Genomic DNA, 17360 nt, shown 5'->3' with positions numbered 1-17360 from the left:
CAGTAGGTCCTATTTACATTTGTTGCCCAGTGCTACATGACCTTTTTAACTGCATTAGGTTATGGTATGAGCTATAGGACCTATCCCTACATGATTTAATGCAGGGTAGTATGAACCAACATTTAAAGCTGATTCATTTTTTAAACACAGATAGAAGCAGGTAATTTGATATGCCAGCACGTATTTTGATGTTATCCTTCATTAGGTAGCAGGCATTCCACTATGGTTACAGCTTTTATATGTGTACAGTCAACACTCAATGGAAAACAACAAAAGTATGAGAAAGTATTTGAAGAATGCTTGTAAATGGTGGCTCAGTAGACTTATGATAATTTCTCTGATGTACAAATCCCTGCTCCTGAAAGCATGGAATCTTTTAGCAAAGTCTAAGTGATGCAAAAGGTCAGCAGTTTGATCTAGGTGTTTAATGCTAAAGAACCCTATTGAATACACACACAGAATTACTGAAGCATAAGTGAAAAAAGTGTGTGAATTCAAGCATCACAGACAACTTTACTCCTGCTTTGCAAAAGAATTTTTTAAAAAACCTCATAAAAATATGATCCAATTACAGCTTTGGGATTTATGGAATTGCACAGGCATAGAAATTCATGTACAGTACTATATCCTCACAAAACAACTCTGAAGAATTAAAGGGCTCCTTACAGAGGCTCTGACCTCATTTTCCCTTACCCCTGTGGGCTGCATACTGTGGGCTAGCCACACAGACATCAGTGGGAGTTGTGTGTGTGACTCAAAGGTAATATATGGCCAATTGGTTGTTAAGATCCCCTACTTGGCTAATTGTTACTGCTAACTTGAAGACAGGTCTACAGCGAAAAAAATATTCATGAATATTTTGATGATTTCTAACTAGAGTTTTGCTCCAGACATGTTTGTAGCCTCCTTTTGAATTAGCTTTTTTCATGGACACTTGTGTAAAATCTATAGAAGCCTAGAAGAAATATTTCCAAACACCAGCAGTAACCATTATTTTCAAGGCTAGTTCTTGAAGAGAGCATGCAGTACTATTGTCAGTGTCTGCAGTCATTAATACTTTTGCTTTCTAATGAAAACAATGGCATGTAGTGTTCTGAAAGCCCAGCACAGTGGAAGCTAATGGTTATTACAATACTCTATGTAAATACAACACAAATTTGCCAGGTTTCTTGCAAACTATTAGTATACAAAGTGGTGCGTTGGTAGGCAACAGCAGATAATACATTTTACAGTACAAGCAATGCAAATCTAAAAAATTTAATGTATGGCTTTATTGTGTAGGTCTTTGTGAAGCAGATGTAGGGAAATTCAGTTTCTTAGATCAACATCCCAAAATTCATCTGTCCCAAACCAGGTAGCTTGATGCTATCTAGTTCTAACAATAAACTTCTATATAAAGTACAGTTTTCAGAGTAGCAGCCGTGTTAGTCTGTATCCGCAAAAAGAACAGGAGCACTTGTGGCACCTTAGAGACTAAGTTCATGCCGAAATAAATTTGTTAGTCTCTAAGGTGCCACAAGTACTCCTGTTCTTTTTATAAAGTACAGTGTAACATAACTTAGTAAGTGGGCCTGGCTTACTCTTATGAGCCAGAGTTTACCTGGTCCTTGCACATGTGTGTAAGTGCGGGAGATGGTGCAAGAAGTCTCTCCTTCCACCTGTGTCCAAATGGCTGACAAGAATCGCATTGGGAAGCGTAGTGTCTATTCCTCCTAGCACTACCTAGGCAGTCAGTAGATGTACAAAAATGGGGAAGGCTGAAGCGCAGTGACTTGCCTCTCTGTCCCTACACACACCTGCAAAGTTGGGACCACACTCCAAAGCTCGGGTAGCTACTGTTCTGGTGTGAGTGCCCCAAGAAGAATTCTGGCTGAGTCGTATCATCTTCCGCCTCATTGCAAACCCTCTACACCTTCACTATTTAAATAAATGATTACATATATTCATATATACATATAGAGGTAGGTTAAGGCAAAAACTGAAAGTACACCTAGCTACCTTTGGACCATTTTCAAAGTAATGCATGCTCCTTGGGTTTAGCTATGTGACCTCTGTGAGCATGAGGTGCAGAATAGAATCCAGAAAACATGCATGGTGTGATTGTAGCATTTTGTGGATATAAATAGCAAGGATTGCCCATAGTTTGAGATTGTAACTCAGTTTTCAGAATTCATATTCCCCATTTACTTCATGCTGGAGGCCAATATAAAAAGTGCTTGAAGTTTCATAATGAGAGCATTGAGTTTCTGTTTCTTATCCAGTGTGCTGTGTGGTCCAACAGAGAAGGCAGCAGTCCCATTAAAGTTAGCTTAAGAAGAAACAGGAGTGATTTGTTGACAGAGCTTAACAATAGGGATCCACATTTCCTTCACCAAGAATAGTTACTGTCTGTTTTGTCACTTTAGAAATGCGATTTGTGGGGGCATAATTTTGTGAATCCACAGAGGGAAAATATAAAATGCATAGGGAAGAAACTTAAGCTGGGCAGCTGAATGTTTGGAATGAGCTGCTGAACTGTTCTTAGAATACTCTTTACAGTCTAATGTCTCAGAGACGTCTTGCAAACAGTTTTTATCTTTCAACCTGCTCAATGCCAAGGGGCAGATGAGAAGGTCAGACAGCATCTTTGGTGAAATGTTGTAAGTTTGTCACAGGACTTTATGTAATTTCTGAATCAAAACCAAAGCACAATAACAGATGTAAGTATATAAAAATATGCAGATATTGGATGAAATCCTGGCCTTGTGGAAATCAATGGCAAAACTCCCACTGACTTCAGCAGAGCTAGAATTTCACCCACAAATTGCAAAAATATCACATATTTAGAAACATAAAAATTGCTGCACCAGATCAAGAATCTCCCACAACCTAGACAAGTGCCCTCATCCCTGCGCTATGGAGATGTTCTCTCACTCTCTCATTTTTTCCCATGAAAAATTCTGAAAGATCTCATTTTCATTCTGTTACCAAACTTATATAAATTTTAAAACCTTTATAACATTTCTTGTTTTCTGGCCAGCCCTATTCAATATCCAGTCTCCAACAGTGGCCAGTCCCACCTGCTGCAGAGGAAGGTGCATAAAGCACAACGATGGCAGTTGTGGAATGGACAAGGCCAAATACTAGTTTAGTGTATGTCCGGAATCATAGATTCTGAGGTCAGAAGAGACCACTGTGATCATCCAGCCTGGCCTCCTATATAACAGGGGCCATAGAACTTCCCTAAAATAATTCCTAGAGCAGAGCTTTAGAGAAATATCCAATATTAATTTAAAAATTGTCAGTGATGGACAATCTAACACAGCCCTTGGTAAACTGTTCCAATGGTTAATTACCCTCATTGTGAAAAATGCATCACGTTATACCTTTGGATCATGTTATACCTTTCTCGGCTAGACTGAAAAGCCCATTATTAAATGTTTGTTCCCCAGGTAGGTACTTCTAAATTGCAACCAAGTCACCCCATAACCTTCTCTTTGTTAAGCTAAACAGATTGAGCTATAAGGTAATAATTGGAGATATACCAATCTCCTAGAACTGGAAGGGACCTTAAAAGGTCATCAAGTCCAGCCCCCTGCCTTCACTAGCAGGGCCAATTTTTGCCCCAGATCCCTAAGTGACCCCCTCAAGGATTGAACTCACAACCCTGGGTTTAGCAGGCCAATGCTCAAACCACTGAGCTATCCCTCCCTCATTAAGTCTATCACTGTCAGGCATGTTTTCTAATCCTTAATCATTCTCATGGCTCTTCTCTGAACCCTCTCCCATTTATAAACATCCTGGAATCAGGATTCCAGCAGTCGTTGCACCAGTGCCAAATACAGGTCAAATACATACTTTACTCCTGCTTGAGACTTCCCTGTTTATGCATCTCAGGATTACATTAGCTCTTTTGGCCACAGTGTCAGCTGATTATCCACCACAACCTCCAAATCACATGGGTTTATATACTCTCCAAAGTTGTTTGTTTGTTTGTTCTGATAATTCTATGTAATGTAAACATGGAAACACCCCTCCTATTGACTTCAGTAGAAGCTGAACTGGACTCTGACAGCATTGTAGAAGCCCCTGCAGTGGGTGAGTGGGGGCATGTAAGTACAACTACCTAATCTACAGTAATCTCAGTTTCTGTTCATATTATTCAGAGATAAACTGGTGAACACAGATGTAACATAAGAGACATTGTGCTTACTTATTTTATACATTTGTAATATCTACCCAGAAAGCTTTTTTTTAAAAAAAAAAATACTGTCATTTTCATAAAATGTTTCAGATTAGTGAAGATCTTGCCTATATTTAGCTTTTATGGAAGAAAGGATAAAACATAATCAACTGTTTAAAGGATAAAACACAAACCACATGAAGCACTGAAACTTGTTGGCGAGAAATCTAACAGTAGTGCTTGGTAGCAACCCCATCTCCTGTGGAGCAGATGTTCAGGATTTTACATGGAAATAGAAACTGCACTAATATAAAATGCTTTAGTGACTGAAAAACTGATAAATGTTAAATGTTGTCCTTCAGCTAATGACACTATCTTTCTGATTGTCTAAAGATGCCCTAAGAAACACTGGAGTGTAAATATAAAAAAAAGAAGCAGCAGCAGCAACTAAAATATTGACAGATTAAAAAAAATCTAGTAATATTTCTTTGACTTCAGGCATCTTTTAGTACAGTCTGAATGGCTAACTATTGCCAGCAATGGGGAAAAAGCTGGATTGCAAGCACATGATTGTAAAGCCCTGGAAATATTAGGCTCTGGTTTCAGTAGAGCCATATATAACATGCTATAATTTCAATTTAAATATTTTTGTCAAAAAAGCCTGGATTTACAAATGTTGTTGACAAGCAGGGGACATTACAAAACCTAAGCTTTCTTACAAAAGGTGGCTGTTTCATTTCTGATCTTGGGGGTGGGACTATGGCCTGATTTTTCAGGGATAATTTCAATAACAGTCTTAGGGGTTCAGCACCTCTGAAAATTAGACCATTAGATTTTAGAATGGAGATGGGAGCTATATTGCACCCTCAAATCCATATGTGCAATGTGAATTGGAATGACAGTCTGAGATCAACGGTTCAACATGTCCTTACAGCTTGAATTAATGTGTTGGGCTGGATTCGGTATGGGTATGCTTATTCAAAATAATCATTTTGTTCCATCCATTTGTAAAACAGAATACTGGTTTAGAGCTTGGATAAGCACTACTGACAGTGTGGAAAAGCATTTTTTGTGTGTCCAGAGAGATTCCGTTGGTTAAACCTACCAAAACAAGGACAGCTGAACTGCCACAGCAGACTACATGAATTTTCTATGTGGGTGTTCACGTTTTATATCAGCATGTGATACCATGCAGTTTCATACAAAGAAAGACATCAGTCCCTGCCACACACGCCCAGCAGCCAAACAGATGTTGCACAGAGCCCACATCTCACCAAATTTTTCCAGTAGTTAAAATAGAAAACATCAGGCCAAATTTAGCCTCTTCAGGCTGATACTGCTTTCACTTTGATTCAGTTATCTTGACATATGGTTTCTCCCCCCGCCCCCCTTCACATTTTAAACTTAAATAGAGACAATAAATTGAATATAAATATTTGTGATCGACACCAACAAAAAGAGTATAGAAAATCAAGGAAGATGCTTTAGAGAGCAGATCAAAAGTAGGGAATAGCTTAAACTCTCATTAAAATCATCAGGAGTTTCTCAGTGGTGTGAGCTGAAGAAGGAGAAGGAGCCTTGATTTAGAATTAGCATCATACTATGTAGCAATCTGCCACTGGATCAGGAAGGTGTGGTAATGACAAATGGACCCGCGGAATCAAACCCCAACACAGAGTGTTTGGCCCTATTCTGGGGGGATTTTACCAATTCCTGGCAGATACATGAAGAGCCTGTCTGTAGCTTGTCATGCCAATACAGTCTCATTGACTTTCCTGTCTTTAGTCTATGACACAAGTTTTAATATCATTTGAGTAAGCTGGTGGTTATTTTTTTAAGCCTGCCTAGACATTTACAAAACATAATTTAATTGAAAATCTAGAGCACTGGAGTATTTGCCAGACAGACCAGAACACTTGTATGCATTTTTGTAACACACATTGGTATACTGTTTGTTTACCCAAGTTATTGGAATGGCAAAGAAAATCATAGAAAGTCAATCAAAGTGCCAACTTCCCTCAAATTTCATGAGATGTCAATGAAGGCTGAGAGCACTCAGAACCACTCAGGAGTGTTCAGTACTTTACAGGATTAGGCCTTTAGAAATCCAGCAAAAATAAATGTACATTTTTAAACAATGCAGTATTCCAGTCCATCTGGCAAATGTGAACATAAACAAACTCTATCTGTGTTACCAACTAGTTGATTCTCTTAGTGCTGTTTTCTGACATCAGATTTGGAAATGTTTTTGAAAAGCCTACACTTTCAAGATTTTTAGCCCTATTTTGACGCTAACGAGGTTTAGAAAGTTCAAATAATCTCCAGATAAACACTGTAGCTCTGCTTCTCCAGACAGAACTGAAGCTTTTGAGATTCTCCCAACACAAAGTTTTCACTGTGCAAGATACTGAAAAATGTGGCCAGATCCAGCCCTTTGAGTACCTGGGCACAGCTCCAGGTACGACACATGCGTGCGCACACCAAGGCTGAATTTGGTCCATGTTATGCCAAATAGCTAAAGCAATTAGGTTCTACTATGGAATAATCTCATTTGAATTTTTAGTTTTGAAACTAATGCCCATTTAGTTATATGAATACAGATAAAAACCAGAAGCCAAAAATCTATTTTACATTTTCTTATTTCAAGTTGGATTAAACAGATTTTTGCTGAAAGTAGGGAAAAAATGAATTCCTTCTGTGTCTGAGACACTGCATTACAAATTTCAGCCTGGAGCAAAATGTGCCTGTCCTTATCCCCAAGTAAATAAATATGGTAGCTAGTAATACTGAATTGTGTATAATCTGAAAATGAATTTAAATCATATAACAGAACTAGCCAAAAAAAAAATTGAGATGAAAAGTCTTTCTTCCCCTAACCAAGTTCCAATATTTGTATGCATGATTGCTACTGTTTTGTCCTCCTGGTACGACATTTTTTTTTAACTAAGATGGCCTTCTTCCTCGATTTTGAGATACGTAGAAGAATCCATTGGTTTTGGGGGCCAAACACCCTATTCATTATGGTATGGAGAAGGCAAACATTCTGCCCTAAGGGGCCTAAACCAAATCTCTTAACTCTCCTAGCATAAGGGTTGCCCTTAGATGGAAAGAAATTCCATGGAAATGCAATGAACAATTTGGCACTTTCACTCCTCTTCACTACAGGCAGAGTTTCAACATATCTGAGTTCACTAAAAGCAGGTTCCACTGTGTTGCCATTATTAGAAAAATAATTTAAGCTATATCTTCTGCACCTCATTTTCAATGTTTTCATATCTGAAGACTTCCTCCCCTCCCCTCTTTTATCACCATTATAGCAATTTACATTTATATGGCACCTTAAATCCCAAAGGGGCCTATTGAGCCTTCCAGAATAAACAGAATAAAGAATCATTTCACGCCCTCTTCCCCCCCCCGTCCCCCGAAAAAATGCAACCCACACCTGAGGAGGAATGCAGGAACTGTTTAATCAGGATAGTTTCACACAGGAATAAATTATCTAACAACCTAGAGGGGAAATTAAGGTAGGCATAATGCAGTTACCCTCACTGGAACCAGGGCTAACTTAGTTTAGTGCCAGGGGATCTTCAATGATCAGTCAAGTGCTCATGACCTTGGTTCTAGTTCTCATCACAATATGGCAACTCTAGCAACACAGCACTCCTTTAAGCCTCATCCACAAAAATCACCAGCAAAAATAGGGGCAGCATTTTCCTACTGGAGGTCTGTTACCCAAGTCTGCTTACCTTGCTGTGCTTAGTTTATGAAAGCTGATGAAATCTCCATCCAGTGCGGCAAGGATGAAAATATCATGATGATAATTTATCTGCAGTTTCATGGCCCGATGCTTATATAAGTAACATAATATCAATCATTTGCATTCATAAGTCTTTCTTCAATCTTCATGTTTTCCCTTCGTTTGTTTTTAATTTAATGTAATGTAACCAGCTGGACACAACCCATGAAAGAAGCATGATACTGGAACATTCCATTCTAAGATTTTTTTTTCTGTAAAAATTTTTTCTTAGGTTTCATTGGGATCCAGACAATGCTTAATATCTCAATGCTCTGAGACTAGCGTGAGATGGGACTTATTGTCTGAATATTGTGTCTGAGAATGTTGATAAATTGAGAGTGCTGAATGGCTGCTGGAGCTTTAATGATTTGAAATATAATTAATAATAGTAGATTCTACTTTAGCTTAGGTTCCAAATCCTTCAGATGAAAGGAAAGAAGAACATGTGGTCTACCATGTGCTAAGTATTCATCTGTCCTTGAATGTCCCTCTTAAATGTGTTCTGAATTAAAGATATCTAAACTCCATGAATACTGTATTTTATTTTATGTATCCCTTAGTAACTAAAAATAATCGGAAGTGATAAATAATAATAGCAACACAGTGGAACCTGCTTTTAGTGAACTCAGATATGTTGAAACTCTGCCTGTAGTGAAGAGGAGTGAAAGTGCCAAATTGTTCATTGTATTTCCATGGAATTTCTTTCCATCTAAGGGCAACCCTCATGCTAGGAGAGTTAAGAGATTTGGTTTAGGCCCTTTAGGGCAAAATGTTTGCCTTCTCCATACCATAATGAATAGGGTGTTTGGCCCCCAAAACCAATGGATTCTTCTACGTATCTCAAAATCGAGGAAGAAGGCCATCTTAGTTAAAAAAAACTGACCTGGTTTAGAGAGGAAGCTATAAATCTATATAACAAATGGAAGAAAGGGGAGGTTGATAGTAATGAATATAAATCAGAAGCTAAGAATTGTAGAAAATTGATAAGGGAAGCAAAGGGAGGACAAGGAGAAATCTAAAGTCAGCAGAGTTAAGGACAATAAGGACGACTTTTTGAAGTATATTAGGAACAAAAAGAATCCTAAAAATTATACTGGTCCATTACTAGATTGAAATGGTAGAATTATCAATAGTAATGCAGAAAAGGAATAAGTGTTCAATAAATATTTCTGTTCTGTATCTGGGGAAAAAACAGATGATGTAGTCATATCATATGATAACATTCTTTCCATTCCACTAGTATCTCAGGAGGATGTTAAACAGCAGCTACTAAAGTTAGACATTTTAAAACAGCAGGTCTGGATAATGGTGCATACAAGAATTTTAAAAGAGCTGGCTGAGGAGTTTGCTGGACCCTTAAGGTTGATTTTCAATAAGTCTTGCAATACTGGGAAAGTTTCAGAAGCTTGGGAAAAAAAACTAGCATTGTACCAATATTAAAAAAGTGTAAATGGGTTGACTCAGGGAATTATAGACTTGTTATGATAACATTGATCCCAAGCAAGATAATGGAACATTTTACATGGAATTTGATTAATAAATAATTAAAGGAGGGTAATACAATTAATGCAAATCAACATAGGATTATGGAAAATAGAGCCTATCAAATTTGATATATTTTTTGATGAGATTACAAATTTGGTTGATAAAAGTAATAGTGTTGATGTAATATACCTAGATTTCTGTAAGGCATTTGACTTGGTACTGCATGACATCTTGATTAAAAAACTAGCAAGATTTAAAATTAACATGGCACACATTAAATGAATTAAAAGCCGTCTAACAAAATGTAATTCTAAACAGGGAATCATCACTGAATGGATATATTTCTAATGGGGTCTCACAGGGATCAGTTCTTAGTCCTATGCTATTTAACACATTTATTAATAACCTGGAAGAAAATATAAAATCATCACTGATAAAGTTTTCATGACACAAAAATTGGGAGAGTAGTAAATAATGAAGAGGGCTGGTCACTCACTGATAAGGAACAAAGAATGCGGGCCATACTTACACAGTGGGGAACTCTATCCTGGGAAACAGTGACTCTGAAAACAATTTGGGTGTCATGAGGGATAATCAGCTGAACATGAGCTACCAGTGTGACACTATGTACAAAAGGGCTAATGCAATCCGTGGATGCATAAACAAGGGAATCTCAAGTAGGAGAAGAAAGGTTTGTTTGCCTCTGTAATTGGCACTGGTGCAACCACTGCTGGAATGCTGTGTTCAGTTCTGGTGTTCACCATTCCAGAAGGATGTTGATAAATTGGAAAGGGTTCAGAGAAGAGCTTTGAGAATGATAAAAAGATTAGAAAACATGCACTCCAGAGACAGACTCAAGGAGTTTAATCTATTTAGTTTAACAGAGATAAGGTTACGGGGTAACTTGATTATAGCCTAGAAGTACCTAAATGGGGAACAAATGTTTAATAATGGGCTCTTCAATCTAGCAGAGAAAGGTATGACGTGATCTAATAGTTGTAAGTTGAAGCTAGAACAATTCAGACTGGAAATAAGGCATACATTTTTAACTGTGAGGGTAATTAACCATTGGAACAACTTACCAAAAGTCGTGGTGGACTGTCCAACACTGACCATTTTTAAATCAGGACAATGTTTTTCTAAAAGATCTGCTCCAGGAATTATTCTGGGTAACTTCTATGGCTTGTGTTATATAGTACGGTCAGACTAGATGATTACAATGCTCCCTTTTGGCCTTGGAATCTATGAAAACAAGAGTTGAGTTGGGCTGGGTTTTCCAGGGAACTTCAAGGAGGAAAAGACCATCCGCAGAGAGGCTCAATGCCTTTTGTACAACCTCTGATTGCCCTGGTAGCAAATCAATATAATATCGTTAATTGTGATCTGCTTAGACTTCATAGTTACCCTGGTTTAATATTTGCCAGCATATGGACAGAAGATATTTTAGGAAGAGATAAAGGTGACACATTTCTTTGCACATTTTCTTCTAAAGTAGGGTGAACCAATGAGTTGAGTTACAGGAGGTGCCATTAGGATGGACTGTAAACAAAGTCATAAATTGAGGTGGGCTTGAACAAAGAACCCCACACTAGGCCTCCTTTGAACTTTGGAAAAAATGTAGATCCATCGCCTAACTTTGCAGTTGGGGCCCATCTCTAGCTATAATAATTTGTGGTCTTTTAAGACATTATGTGAGAGATGCCAGTTCTGATATCCTGGCTAAGTTCTTATTCTCACATACCAAATTTCTTATTTACTGTAGATTCATTTGGACAAGTAGTTCTTCACTTCCTAACCTACAACATCTCTGGCACTGACAAATTACCCAGAGGTGGCTGCATTTTATCATTCTATAAAACATCTTGGGATCTGGTTCCTATGGATGAAAGACAGTACAGAAATGTAAGGCATTATTATTTTACAAATACAGGTGTCTCAGATTTGACACATCTCCACTTGCATACCTCTTGCAAATAATTTATGTCAATGTACAATCTATTTGATGGCTTTACAGCCTAAAGATGATGTTGCATCTTATCCACTTCAGTATATACATTTTAAAAAATATCTTCAAGACATCCAGACATCAAAATAAATGTCCTTTCCTTGACTGAGCAACTGATCTTTTTATCTCCCAGACTTTCTTTAAAAATCATTACTTCTGCATGTGTGATGTTATGTTGATTACAGTAAAACTGGAGAATTCTCTTAAATGTCAGGCTGTCTACTCCACAGCAAATGCTTCAGTGCTTTATTCATTCAAACTCTTTTTGAAGGTCACTTTACTAAAACCAAATAACAGTAAGATTAATGCAGGGGTTCTCATTCCTTAATGGTCTAGAAAGCTAATGATAATTTTATTGTTTGATGTTCTGCTCTAGACAATGATTTTTGTTGGTGGTGGAGGGGGTTTCATGAAGATCAGGGATGGATTATTTAATGGAAAACATATGTAGTAACTTAAGCCTGGTAAGCTAAGATTGTCTCTGTATCCTACAAAACGATGCTAAATCCTTTGATTTATGTGTGGTGTTCTGAACCACACAATATAATTATCTTAACCATTGTAGAGAATGAAAAAAAAGCACTTGAGTTTACACATAGAATGCAACCCAATATTTAATTTGCACACATGATCAAAACTACATTCATTGAATTTCTGCTAAGATTTGCAAACTTTCCCTCAAACTTCAGCGTGACAAAATCGTTAACTAATCACCGCAATAACCACACTCCACTTATCCAGAATGTTTTTACTATAAACACAGAAGTTTCAGTTTCTATTCAACATTTCTTATGCTTTCAGTGTTTTTCTTTCTGGTTGTGGTGCAAAGGAACTCTTCAGTAATGAAGATTTTTGTTCTAAGTACAAAACTTGATCTTCTACAATTCTGTTTAGGATTATATATTTTCATAATTAATGCACTGTCCTAAAAACTGTGACTGAAAGATTAGTAAATAGGATTGTTTTTATGTTAGACAATATTATGGGATTATATGACAGACAAGAACTGTCTATACTGGATCAGCAGAAGTGCAAATAGGTATAAATACAAATTTTGCAGGCACAATTTAGAAGGCTCATTTTAAATGTTGTTGGCCTATATGGCACTTAGCACACATGGTTTTCTTGATAAAATTTGGGGTGGAACTGAATGGCTGGCTCAAGTCCACAGTTTGTTTTAAGACATAGGATTTCTCTTGGCCTCTAAAATGTAGGGATCCATGGGTTTTTTTAATTACACTTCTTTCCAGACTGGATGTAAATTTAGTAATTAAACTTCCCGTTTCCTGGTCTATGCAATACATGCCAATATTAAGATGAATGGGTTTATAACTCGTGTAGAAAAATCAATAATAAATAGTAAATTATGTAATCAGAAAATGTTTTACGGAGAACCATGAATAGCAGTTGGGTGACATAACTCATTTCAGATAGAAATATTTAAACTAAGACACTGGTAATGAACCCATCACCACTGTAGTCTGCAGGCACTGAGGTTATGTCTACACAGGGCTAAAAAATTTGCAGCTGACCCAAGCCAGCCAAGTTTTGTTTTTTTAAATCCCTGTGCAGACATACCCTGAATGTAGCAACAAAAGGGCCAGTCCTACACTAGTGAAGTCAGTCAGAGTTTCTACATTAACTTCATTGGCAATAGGATCACCCCATAATACTGCAGTTAAAAGGAGTCTACAGTTCTTAGCTTTATGAGCGCTATCTCTCACTATCAGTCTGGTCCAAGCCTCATTGACTTCAATCAAAAGACTCCTCTGGACTTCAAATGGCTTTGGGTCAGGCCTTACATAGGATAATGAAACAGAAAAATGTGTTTTGAGCTACTCTTTTATTCTATCTATGTTTGCAGATACAGCACCAAAGTGAAAAAAAAATGAAACCTGCACTGTATAATGTGCATATTGGTGTATATGTTGCATTGTGCATTAACTCTTAAGCCTGACAATTTTTATTGCCTTACATGGCAACATCAGCTTTTCTAAGTATCTGTGCATTTGGCAAAAATGGATAATTAATCAACTCTTGTTTCAAGAAACTCACAAGTTTACTGTTCTGAGCTCAGAACTCCAGAGAAGCGGTTACTGATAGAGGCCCCAATTCAGCAAAGCATGTAAGCATGTTAAAGTTAAAATTTTGCTAAAGTTTCATCGAGATCAATGGGACTTTTGCACATGCTTAAAGTCAGACATATGCTCACATGCTTTCAATAGCAATGGACTGGTGAACTGGGGCAAAACTGCGAAGGTAGATGTACAAAGGTAAACAAGGAAAACTGCTTCCCAAAAAGTCCCCATCACATTTCAGGACTACATGCTGGAGAGTTTGTTGCATTTGTCCAGTACGGCATGTTTTGGAATAAATTGTCTGTGACCTGCCCTTTCAGGACAAGTCACTATTAGAGGGTCTAGACATTGACATTTTTCTGCATCACAAAACAACTATATTTTTCGGTGTAAAGAAAGATGGTGGTTAGTCTGAAAAGTTAAATAAATCAATTAACAGAATGTCTCATAATTTTGCAGCGTATAAACTTGCACAATGCTCAGACCTTTCCCAGAAGTGTTTCACTCTTTGATGTCTTTTATAAAGTTCTGGTTTAGAATGTGGTAAATTTCTTATGTTTGAAAAGCAATTGTCACACTGCGGCGCATGTGAGAGGAAACAGTACAGACCACCCCAGTCCAATCCTTTATGTGGACATTTAATCTCCTTCACCAACATCAAAGCCCTTGCTCTGACATCCAATTGGATTGCCGCATGTGAGGTTTCCAGTTTGTTTTCTCTCCTCTCCCCCTCCTTCTCCGTCGTTTGCCATACTTCTTCTTATATTATTATTAAAAGGGATATTTTTCTTCCTCCTGAAAAGGCTATTACTCTTCCATTTGTATATTTATAATGGCTTCAGACACTTGATTTTTCTCTTCTGTGGCTCGGCTCAGTTAAACATCAGAAAGAACAAGTGAAACAAAACCACTTCAGGAACTATGGAAGCTAAGGATTTAAACCCATCTCCTCCCCTTTGTGTGTAACGAGGCATAAGAATGAGAGGACCTGCTGGAAAAGGTACATGGCTCCCCAGCTGTTTCCAGTCTGCTGCACCATCCCTTCTGAGAGGTGGGGCTGGGTAGCAGTGTGAATCTGAGAGGGCGCACAGGCCTCTAATTTAATTAAAGCAGAGGATCAGTGGGATTAGTGCGGGGAGAGGGAGTTGCCTGCAGATTTCAGACCATCTATATGTGTGTTGGAATCTCTGCGTCTGTGCCTTTCTAGTCACATCTCCAGCCCTGGCAGCACATACCTTGCTGCCACTGACCAGCTCCCAGCCTGCTGTGTATGTCACCCCTCGTCTTCATCAAAGGGAATTATTACCTCACTCCAAATGAGGCTACTCTGAGGGGAGAATATACCATAATCACCATTCCCCAACTCCTCCTCTGCCATGAATCACTCTGATTGGACATTAAGACTGCAAAGAGGACAGTGGCTATGATGTGTTGGGAGATGTTGCTAATCCATAGCTGCCTTCCTCACCAGGTCCCTGATCACATTTGTGCAACATTTCCATGATCTGGGTTCCCTCACATCCCGTAGTGAAAACTGATGCTGCACTGCAGAAACAGTGAATATATTTTGCTTACTGTTACCTGACCGGGAAAAGGAGATGGGCTAGAACGAGAAAGGGGCTGTGATGAGAGAACTCCAAAAAGTGCTTCACGGTGCTATAATCCCTGGTTGGAAGTAAATCTTCCCATACAGCTCCTGCTGATGGGCAGCCAATGCACACAGAAGATGTAATGTAATTGAACGACATGGGTGGAAATATTTCAAATTTTGAAAATGTTCAAGAAAAAAGGGACAATTTCTTGAGAAAATTTTTATGGAAGCTGATAAAAAATTCAATATTTTTGACAAAAACGGGACAAGGATTTTCAAAACAACTTGCAAAATATGTTTCCATTTTTCAGCTAGCTCTACATTTGAATGGTGTTTATGCATATTTGCTGTATTATAGGCCCCAGCATGACTGTAACATATAATAACAAGGCAAATGAATACATTAGAAATTAAACATCTTTCCATATAGCTTACTTACTGGCAGTTTGTGTTAGCAATGGAAATGAAGCAGCAAGCATACAAGAGATAGCAAAATAGAATTCAGTCTCTCAGGTCACTGCAGATGTATTTCACTTTAAATATGAGCCTTTGCAGCATTTTTGTTTGTTTTGTAATTTTATATGTGAAATTCACGGTATTGGCAGCATTTGGAAAAAGAAAAATATATTTATCAAGAGCTAGAAGTTAAAACCTACTAAACTGAAATGAGAAAATTACAAAATCCACTGCACAAATCCAAACTCTTTACTGGCTTAACTAAGACACTCAGGGCATGTCTACCTGCCTCATGGTTCAGATTATGGGGTGTGATTAGCAACGCACATCAAAGTGCTATTCTGTAACTCCCCGGTGTGGAGGCTGCAGGTGCAAACTTAAAGATTCCTATTTGCACTAATGTAGTCCTCTTCAAACAGGATTATATAAATGTGAACTAGGAACCTTTTCATTCAAACCTGCAGCAACCACCCAGGGGAGTTACAGTGCAGCATTTTGGTATGCACTGATGTTCACATCCCCGTAGTCCAAACTGAGGGGCATTGTAGACATGCCCTCATATACCACAGTGATGAATGCAGTATAAGGGCCCTATAAACGCCTATGAATGGGAACAAACTCAGTGGAATTACTCATGAGAGTAAAATGCTTACAGGCTCAGCCTGCAATAAACAGATAAAAAGCTAGAAACTCTACACAGACACTTACTGCACTACGAATCCAATAGTGGAGTCTGGGGCATCACATGCAAGGGCAGTTCACAGCTCTCGTTAGGCAACTCAAGTGAGTCCAGTGCCCTCTCATAGCCAGAGCCACAATTGCAAATATCAACTTTCTAGAGGAAAGAACGTTGCATTAACTCCTCTCCTTACTACTACTAATGCACAGTTTGTCTCAACTACAAGTCATAGAATCATAGAACTGGAAGGGACCTCGAGAGGTCATCTAGTCCAGTCCCCTGCACTCAAGGCAGGAGTAAGTTTTATCTAGACCACCCCCGACAGGTGTTTGTCCAACTTGCTCTTAAAAATCCTCAAGTCACAAAACTTTATAATATTACATGTGGAAGGATTGAGCCTTTGAAAAATAAACTGCAAACACATGATGCATTTCTCCTCTCTGTCTGCATCGTAGATCCAAAAGGAGAGAGAACTCTGCTCCTGATAAACTAAGCAGGAGAATGAACAAACCAAAACATCTGGGACAGCCCCCGTGAATTATATTTTCCCCAGATATGACAATGCACCTGTTCAAATTCATTTTAATGCGAGGCTAGAAAGCTGCAGTGTGGGGTAGATTAAGGACGGTGCATCCTTGAGGCCAACTAGGAATTAATTTGTTCACGTTTGGATTGGTGCTTTTGCACATTGGACTTTGCTTACATTATTCCACATTTAACTACAGCACAAACCCACCAATGCTAATTAGTGCCCTTTTTGCCACCCTTAACCGAGACGCTCAGGACTGAAAAGGCAGATCCTGAACTACAGGCTCTCACTCTTAGACATGGTACCTCCAGAACAAAGTTGAGACACATTGTTAGCATGTGCAGGGTGAGGAGGCTTTCCACTGTCACAGCCTGTGCGGTACCTGTTTTGTGAACAAAGGATGGTCATTGTCAGGGCTCACAATCTGATACATTACACTCAACTGGATTAAAAAATAATGTAGAAAATAGTGGATATGTCACAAATGTATAACATTGACCCATAGCCCTGATTCTTCTTTCTCCTGCACGAGTTTTACACCAGTGTAACTCCATTGAATTAAATGGAATTGCTCTGGAG

The 17360-nt window shown here is 38.3% G+C and overlaps 1 protein-coding gene across 2 annotated transcripts in view; it reads right to left on the bottom strand.

Moving 5' to 3' along the window:
* Positions 1 to 17360, bottom strand: part of RUNX1 (RUNX family transcription factor 1) — a 229720-nt gene that overhangs the window by 122274 nt on the left and 90086 nt on the right. The gene's annotated exons all lie outside the window — the stretch shown is intronic.

Source organism: Mauremys reevesii, linkage group 1, assembly GCF_016161935.1.
Source record: "Mauremys reevesii isolate NIE-2019 linkage group 1, ASM1616193v1, whole genome shotgun sequence".
NCBI lineage: Eukaryota > Metazoa > Chordata > Testudines > Geoemydidae > Mauremys > Mauremys reevesii.
The sequence above is the reverse complement of the archived record's forward strand: the minus strand, read 5'-3'. Positions and strand labels throughout refer to the sequence as shown.